The sequence below is a fragment of the Arvicola amphibius genome, chromosome 13 (assembly GCF_903992535.2).
Source record: "Arvicola amphibius chromosome 13, mArvAmp1.2, whole genome shotgun sequence".
In the NCBI taxonomy this organism is placed as follows: Eukaryota; Metazoa; Chordata; class Mammalia; order Rodentia; family Cricetidae; genus Arvicola; species Arvicola amphibius.
In genome coordinates, this window is record NC_052059.1 from 20,405,626 (window position 1) to 20,415,120 (window position 9,495).

At 43.7% G+C, this 9,495-nt stretch overlaps 1 pseudogene; it reads left to right on the forward strand.

Moving 5' to 3' along the window:
* Positions 1-8,302: 8,302 nt before the first annotated feature.
* On the forward strand, positions 8,303-8,916 carry LOC119800318 (annotated as a pseudogene).
* Positions 8,917-9,495: the final 579 nt, after the last annotated feature.

The following is a 9,495-nucleotide window of genomic DNA, read 5'->3' on the forward strand; positions in this document are numbered from 1 at the left end:
GCATTAATAAAATCGTGAAACTTGATGCGCTAGTTGGAAAAAATGAGAAGTCTTTGAAATTATATTATAAAACATGAATCTGGAACTAAAACCTCAGATTAATAATAGATTGGAATTGAAGCAGTACCCATTATTAATTCTTAATGTCAGTAGCGAAGTATGAATAGCCCTAACCAAAAAAGATAGAAGCATAGTATAATTATAAATCACTAGAGGAAGAAGGAAACTAAGTTTGAAGGTAAAAAAAATTATTTTAAACAATGTGTTTTATTAATACTTTGAGAACTTCATATGATAAATATTTTGATGACATTTCCCCCAAATCCTCCAAGATCCTCCATACCCAACCAACTTCCTGTTCTTTTTCTTTAAAACCATCAAATCCAATTAGTCTTCGCCCACAGTTGACAGCAAGGCCTGCTCTGGAATGTGGTCCATGCACCATGGGTCATGTCCTTAAATAAAATTGATTCTCCCTCTCTTGCCAGTTATCAATCACCAGCAGATCCTCATCTAATGGTGGGATAACACACTTGTGTCGACTCATGCTGGGATTTTGTTTGGCTTACACTTAATCAGGTCTTATGCATGGTGTCCAAATTACCCTAAATTCATACATGCAACTGCTCTATTGTGCCCAGAAGGCACTGTTTTCTTGTAGTTACCCACCATCTCTGACTCTTAACATCGTTCTATCCCCTCTTCCATGAAGATCCCTGAACTCTGTGGGAAGGAGTCTGATTTAGATGTCTCCTTTAGGGCCGAGCATGCCAAAGCCTCCTATTCTCCACATGTTGATTAGTTGTGGGTCTCTGTGGCAATGGGAATCTACTCCAAGCTTCTCTGTTGAGGGCTGAGAGATGCATTAATCTATGGGTATGCTTATAAATCATTAGGCGTTGATTTCATGCCATGTTCATTTAGCAGAGTAATTGTGACAAGACTCTCCTCTAGGGTCTTTGGCCTATTTAACCAGAGATTCTTGATTTTAATAACTGTGCCGGATATGGATTCCATCTTATAAGTGGGCCTCATAATCCATCAGAAAGTGGTTGATTGCTTTCATGACAGTCATGCCACAGAGGATAGGTCTTTCTGGGATAGTCATTATTATAGCTCACAGGGTGACTCAGCTGGTTAAGACTGAGGATTATCTTTCTCCTTTGGGAGCCTCCATAACACCTTTCAGGACTGTGGAAACCAGCCAGTAAGCATTTTCAGGTCAGGATCAGCTTGCTTTTTTCATGTATGGCACTGTTCAGCAAGAGGGTCTTACAGTCATCTTCTGGGGGCTAACCAAGAGCCATGACAATAGCTTATAATGTTTAAGAGACTGAAGGATCTCACTGTCCAAAAATTCATAAAGAAGTACCCTGTTCCTAGTACTGGGATTTTTATTTGCTAGCATGTGGTGTCCACATTATATGGTAACTCCATTTAACCTGTTTTTAGATATGTAAATGAATGTATTTTAGGGATCTCTGGTAGTAAATTTCTTTATGAATTTGTCTGAATAATTCTAGCTTTAGTTATTCTTCTCCTTATTTCCTCCTCTATGCCGCACCCCCCATCTCCCATCCCATTTAACCTTTTCAGTTCCATTATTCGCTTTTCCTCCTTTATCCCGCAGAATTCAATCTCCCTTCTCTTGAAGAAACTTCCCTCCACCATGGGTCCTTCCTAGTCCCCTCATTCTATGGGTATTCCCAAGAACACACAGGCATCTAAAGATTAGAAGCTAACACTGACATATGGGGGAAAATGCACAAACTTTATCTCTCTGGTTCTGGGTTACCTCACTCAGGATGACTGTTCCCAGCTCCAATGGTAATGTCTTTTTTAAATAATGAATAGCAAACAACTTTTATAATGGTTCCCCTTTGCTTTCAATTTAAAAACAGATATAACTTCCATGATTCTTTCACTGAATTTCTTTATGTAAGGTATATATAATTTTAAAATCTTTTCCTCAAATAAGATGAGGCAAGGCATTCAAAATACTAAGAATGCACCAAAGTAGCCAGGCATGGTAGCGTACACTCTTAATCCCAGCAGAGGCAGGTAGATTTCTGAGTTTGGGGCCAGCCTGATCTATGGAACAAGTACCAGCACAGTCAGAGCTACGCAGAGAAGTCCTCACTTATAAAACAAAAGAAAAGCAAACAATACACCAGAGTATATTCAAAAGGGGAAGAGCTTTCTGCAATTTAAATTCACCTTATTTGGAAGATGTTGGCACAGAGGACAAAGTGCTTCCTGGTGGAAAGGGGGCTGTGTCTTCGTTGGCAATATGTGTAGGGAAAGCACTGGGTGTGAGCTGAGATTCAGAAGAGACACTCTGGAAGCAGTCAGGACTTACTCAGAGAAGTGGTACCGAGACACAACAAGGAGATGGAACTGAGACCAGAGAGAAATGAGGCAGGGGCTGTAACAAAGAGGAGCACAAATAGTACATGACATGTGATAGTTCGGGTAGATAGTACATGATAGTATAACTTTGCACTTGACACATTCAATAAAAAGTAAAAGTCAAGTTTTGATTTTTTTTTCTTAAACTATCAGTTTGTGGTGAGAGGGAGCCACAACCGCCAGTCAGTCATGCAATCACAGAGAGCAACAAATGATGCTCTGATGGTTGCCACTGCTAAGCTATGAAACTAGATGGGCTGCTGTCTTAGTTAGGTTTTCTATTAATCCTGCCATGAAACACCATGATCAAAAAGCAAGTGGGGGAGAAAAGGGTTTATCTGGCTTACACTTAAGCATTGTTGTTCATCACTGAAGAAAGTCAGGACAGGAGCTCAAACAGGGCAGGATCCTGGAGGTGGGGGCTGATGCAGAAGCCATGAAGGGGTGCTGTTTACTGGTTTGTTTCCCATGACTTTCTCAGCCTGCTTTCTTAGAGCCCGGGCCCATCAGTCCAGGCATGGCACCACCCGCAATGGGCTGAGCCCTCACCTATCAATCACTAATTGAGAAAATGCCCTACAGCTGGATCTCATGGAAACATTTCCTCAACTGAGACACCTTGCTCTCTGATGTCTCTAACTTGTGTCAAGTTAAAACAAAATCAGCCAATTCAACAATGTACAGTAATTGTATTCCAATATCATAGTATTTTAATTTGTTATTTATTGACATGTAAGCCCATTGTAAATTAAGAAGCAATTTCAATTTAGGGGACAGGATCTCACTAAGTTGCCCAGGCTTGCCTTGAACTTACTATGTAGCTGGCCTTAAACTCAGGCAATACTCCTGCCTCAGCTTTCTGGGTGCTGAGATTCCAAGCACACACCAACACTCAGCTAATATATAGTTAATTTTAACAACCCTAACTTTAAACTTCTTCCAACTAAACAAACCCATTGCTCTGATACATCAGCAAGCATCTCCTCTACACACATCCTTAGAGGGTGGAGAAGGACTAGGGCCATGTCCTCTGTGAGTGCATGGTGTATAAAGAAGACAGCGAAGGCTGTGCATATGCATGAGTGGAACTGGTTGGAAGAAGCAGAACCCAGGACTGATGAATGGGACTGAGAAGCAACAACAGTGTTCTGTTTCCTCAGTTCCCTAAGACATTTGGGAAGACAGAGGACAAAGGAATTGAGGCAAACCTCGGTGGATAGGTTGATCTCAACCAGTGCCTTTCGGATACTGAGACGATCCTCTCATCAGAGATAGCTAGAGATGAAGTTTGGAAATACAGAGCGGTGCTTCAAGTTTCCTGTACAGCAACGCTAATGCTACCAGGAAAGCGCAATGTTTAACTCGCAAAAGGGGGAACATTCATGATTTGTGTAACAAATTAATCTATAAAGAAAAGTATAAACAACCATCAACTTCTAAAATAACAAAGAAGTAGAGAGCTCTTAACCCAGAAAAGCACCAGGAAAGACGAATTAATAAAGATGAGATGAAAAGGGAAAAAAACTCTAAGGATTATGTACTTAATAAAATAGTGGCCCTTTTATACTATTTCCTGAGAAAGGAAATCAATGAGTCAAAATAAAAGGAATTTCTGGTAACCAAGATGAAAATTGAATGTGATCCAAGCAGTCAGTGAAAACATTAGGAAAGATCATGGACAAAAGATTTTGAAATCAGAATAAAACTTCTAGAAAGCCTCGAGCCACTGTGGTATCAAGAGAAAACAGAAGAAGGAAGAAGGAAATAATATTACTAACGAGCGTTCTTCCTGAAGATTAGCAGCCTCCTGAAGACTTCCCACAGTGCTGACAGAGGCCTTCTGGAGTCAATGCAGGGAGAAGATTCTTCCAGCTCCATGAACCAAAGCACCCAGAGGATGGCCTTTTCCCTGGGTGCATGATGGACCGACCCCCCTCCCCATGCAAAGGCTTGGTGTGATTCCTATGTGCGCTCCAGGCAGCTTGTTATCCCAGAAGGGTGCAGAGGACAATTCCTTTCATTTCTTGAACAACAAGCAATCACTGTCGCATCTCGAACATCCATGTCCAGTCTTGCTCATACCGTTGCTAAGCACATGGTTTGTAGGTGTCAAAACATCTGATGACCGAATGTGGTCGGCCCTTCACATCTAGATCAGCGTGGGGTAGGCTGTGCGCAGCTAGTGAATGCCAACAGTAAGATTAGTAAATCATCAGGATCGTTTAGGTAATTATTTCCTTCTGTGTAAAATCAGAAAACCAAAGCCCACGTGTTGACTTGGTTTACACTTAGAGAGTCCTCTATTCCAGACCTGAAACCCTCATCTAGATTATAGGGAAGGAGACACCAATGGAATGGAGAGGGCAGAGTAGAGGAACTCACGTGCAGACCTCAAAAGTCTAAGTTCAATCCCACCAGGTGGCAGGAGAGAACCAATTCTTGGGTGTTGTCCTTGACCCCCCAAAGACGTGCATTGTGGTACATATGCCACCCCATCCCACCCCCATGTATGACACATGCATGTACATAAGCAAATAACTGTAAAAACAAATCAAGATGGAAGGGGATCTAAGTTCTAGCATTCTTGGATTGAGTTGTGCTAAAAACCCAATGGCATCTCTATGCCCCAAGACTACTCCTCCAGCTTTCTCTTTACAGTCAGAAGCTGGAGGCAGGAAGGGAGGACTTTGGGGAACGGCACAGCATAGACACGAACACTGGAGAAAACAGATCAACTTCCTGCCCCTCGTCGCCCCACCACCACCACCCACCTTGTTCTTCTCTCTGAATTGGCTTTTGACGCATCCCATCTCCTCTGGGCCCTGATTCTGTTCCCCCCAGATGTATCTCCAGGAGGACCTGTTTAGTGGAGCAGCCTGGCCGTGGAAAGAAGCTTTCTGGGAAGAGGACTTCTGTTTCCTTCATGGCACCCTTCCCTGGTCTGGGACACAGTTCTACCACTAGGGCACTTTTAGTGTCCATGAGCATTTTCAGAAATCAGACATTAAAGACATGGGATCGCTCGTCTCCACCATTAGCCACTACCATTGTTTCCTGGGAACTACCTTAGATTCGAGTCTGGCTGGAAGAACAGCCATGCCTCTCTCAGGCACGATGCTGTCCTCTATGTGGAAGGCAGATGTCCATGCCTCTCTCCCACTGACAAAGAATCCACTCAAGGACCATTGGTCCTTGATCAAAAGCTGGACGCTATGGCTCAACTACACTTTCCAGGATAGCTTTGTGACTCACATCCATGGGCCAAAAAGCTTGCAAATGACAGGACTATGGGTGACATTAGAAGTGATTTTTTTTTTAATTACCCAGGTCAACATTGTATAATACTATGACAACACCCTATTTAGATACAATAAAACTATTCCCAACAGCCATTAATTGATCCCAACGGATGCCTAATAGCCTCTTAAAATAGAACAGCGAGCTGAAACAGTCAGGAACACTGCTAATTAAATAACTCCTTTGTGCAAGGTGGGACCTTTCGACGTGGGCCTCCTCTTTCTCATTCACTCTCTGCCTTCTCCACTAAAACTCTGGAAGGAAGGCTCCACTGCCCATTGCATACAGGTTTAGGCAGATGCGCAGTGCTCCTAGCGCTCCCTCCATAGGTCTGTCACAGGCACTGATATGCCGGGCAGATCTGCTCTGTAACAAAGCAGATAAAACACAACGATGAAGACAGGAATGTCAGCAACATTGACGGATTTGTCTCTAAGACAGAGCAGAACTTCTCTAAATGCGATCACTCCCCTTTCAAAGCTGAGCAGCGTGATTGTCTCTGAAGACTTCTAACGTCAGATATCTCTGTAATTCTTTTCATACATCAGTTTGCAATGCCGCATCACCTAGTCTAGTGAAACTCCATCTACAACAGGAGAGGAGTTTGAGGTTTGCTGTGACAGGAGAGGAAAATGAGAGAAAGAAAATCCTGCCCTGAGAGCCCCAAAGAGGCTCCTTCCCCAAGCTAATCAAGCTACATTCTGCACATAATTATTTCTATTGTGCCTTCGGACTAAGTAACTATAGGAGGGTTTTGTTTGGGTTTTGCCAATTTACATTATGATTTTTGATGTAGATCATCTGTTGCTTTTAATAAAATCATGCTACTCACTTGAGAAATGCGTGCCATAAAAGAAGCATTGCTGTTCTCTAAAAACTCTTAAAGGCCAACTCCAGAGTTCCCTATTGTTCGTTCCCTTGGAATAAATTACTGCAATCAGACCACATGGGGAGAAAAGTTAACCTCTGATTACAAAAGGAATCAGTCCGAGAGGTAAACTATTAATCACAGCTCCTCTCTAGTCATCCGACTTAGAAGGCGCATTCCCATCGCAGCCCATTAGAGGAGCCTCTTCATTCATCATGCGCCCTTTGGTTTTCGGTTTCTCCTGAAATCTAGGGCAGCCTCAGTGGCTAACCTTACACCCATCTCCAGTGTCCCCCCTGATAGCTTGATCTGACTATGATAATTTGTCACTGTCAAGCCGTTTAAGCTTTTGGCTTTGGTCTTCCTTTTTTTCTGCAGGTGTCAAAAATGCAAAGGCACCGTTTATAAAACCAAAGATGACAGCATCGCGTTTGAGGTGGTCAGGGAGTGCCAGGAGGTAACTTTATTTAAAAGACCTCAGCTTTCTCTCCAGCCGAGCTGCTGAAGCTCCAGGGTGGTCTGGAGAGCTGATTCAAAAACATAAATGCCACCGCAGCAACGTACAGCTCCTAAGGCCAAACATCCAGATGTGTCAATAATGTGTGAATTAGAAACAGATGTAAGCCCTTGTTGGAAAACAAATATCATAGAATTATTTCCTTTCTTTTGCCTCCTTCCGTGTTCACACACTTCGGTGTCATTCTTCCTTGTTTTGGTTTTCTCTTTGAGAATCGGGAGTAATTTCTATTTTTCCGGCGGGCATTCGGCTATGGATAAAATGCCCCCGGAAAGGGAAAGGACAGTGGATTCTGCACCTTCTTTCATCCCCAATGGGACTAACTGAAGCTCAGTGATTGTCTGCAGTTGCCTGGGGAGCTGCAGTTCAAGCAGATCTTCTGGGGTATGTTCTAGACCGCTGAGACCACTTAGAGAAACTGCCCTTGCAGAACAGAACCCATCTCTTTGTTTCCGGAAGATGCCCAAGAAAGAAGAGGTGCCGCGGAGGTGTGAGCTGCTGATAGCGCCTCCTGATGGTTCTTTGGTGCAACTACAGTGTGGCTTGAAGTTAAAGGCATTTAGGCATTTTGAATATATATATATATATATATATATATATATATATATATACATGTACATATATATTAAAACTAACTGCGTTTTAAAGCAAATTCATTTCATTTTATATGTATGGGTATTTTGCCTGCATGTTTATCTGTGTGCCATGTCCATGCCTAATGCCCCCAGAAGCCAGGAAAGCGTCTGATCCCTGGAACTAGAGCTATAGTCGGTTGTGAGCCAACATGTGGGAGCTGGGAATTGAATTCAGGTCCTCTGGAAGAGCAGCCAGAACTTTGAACCACTGAGTCATCTCTCCAGCCCCATGAATGGATGTTCATAAAGTCTTTGAGTATATGTTTATTTGGGGCAGGAAGCATATGTATATCATTTTGTGAGAAGGGAGAAAAATGATTGCCAGAAGACAGAATTTACATGGGAAGTCTGCATTTCCTGTGCTGAGAAAACAGCTCCGTCAGCAAGGCCAGTACAAGGGCCTGAGTGCAATTCTTAAACTAATGTTAAAAAGCCAAGAACTGGAGACCTGAGGAGTTAAATGTTAAAAAAAAAAAAAAAAACAAGGCAGACCTGGTGGGTTGATACTAGCCAGGCCTAAGTGATGAAACTTTGTCTGAAAGGCGGGGGGGGGGGGGGGGGGGAGGGGAGGGAGCCATGAGTATGCTCAGGCTACAGAAGAGGCTTGCCTCTAGCATCCTGCGCTGTGGTAAAAAGAAGGTCTGGTTGGACCCCAACAAGACCAATGAAATAACCAAGGCTAACTCCCATGAGCAGATACGGAAGCTGATCAAGGATGGGCTGATCATCCTGAAACTTGTGACTATCCATTCTTGGGCTCGATGCCAGAAAAACACTTTGGCTCAACGGAAGGGCAGGCATCTGGGCATAGGAAAGCGGAAGGGTACTGCCAATGCCGAATGCCAGAGAAGGTGACCTGGATGAGAAGGATGCAGATCCTGCACCGCCTCCTCAGGAGATACCGTGAATCCAAGAAGATTGACCACCATACGTATCACAGCTTTTACCTGAAGGTCAAAGGAAATGTCTTCAAGAACAAGCAGATTCTCATGGAGCACATCCACAAGCTGAAGGCAGACAAGGTCCGCAAGAAGCTCCTGGCTGACCAGGCTGAGGCTCTCAGGTCTAAGACCAAGGAAGCAAGAAAGCGCTGGGAGGAGCGCCTCCAGGCCAAGAAGGAGGCGATCATCAAGACTCTGTCCAAAGAGGAAGAGACCAAGAAACAGAGCTCCCCTGGAGTCTGTACATAGTTGGCTGCCTGTGGACTCAGGTGGATCAGTCATTAAAATAAAACAAACCTTAAAAAAGGAAAAGAAAAAGAAAAAGAAAGAAGAAGAGGGGGAGGAGGTAGAGCAGCAGCAACAGCATGGTGGTGTGCTCCTGTAGTCCCCTGGTGGCAGACAAGATAGAGGATTCCTGGAGTTTACTGACTAGGCAGCCTGGTTAAACAGGCAAGAACCAGGCCGATGAGGGACCCTGTCTCCAAAAATAAGATGGAGGGTGCCTGGGGAATTACACCAAAGGTTTCCTCTGGCCAGTATACTAACTCAAACTGCTACACACAGATACAGACACGCATACATGCATGCACATGCACACACACATGCACGTACACATGCATGCACATGCACACACACATGCACGTACACATGCATGCACACACACACACACACACACACACACACACGCACAAAGTTTGTATTTCCCTAAAGTACAAACACCACAGCCAACCACCAAAGTTTAATGCACAGTCACCATCCACTAGAAAAGCTGCAGTGACTTTGGAGAGCTAACACTCCAGAAACCCTGAGGCCACTGTGTGAGCAGAA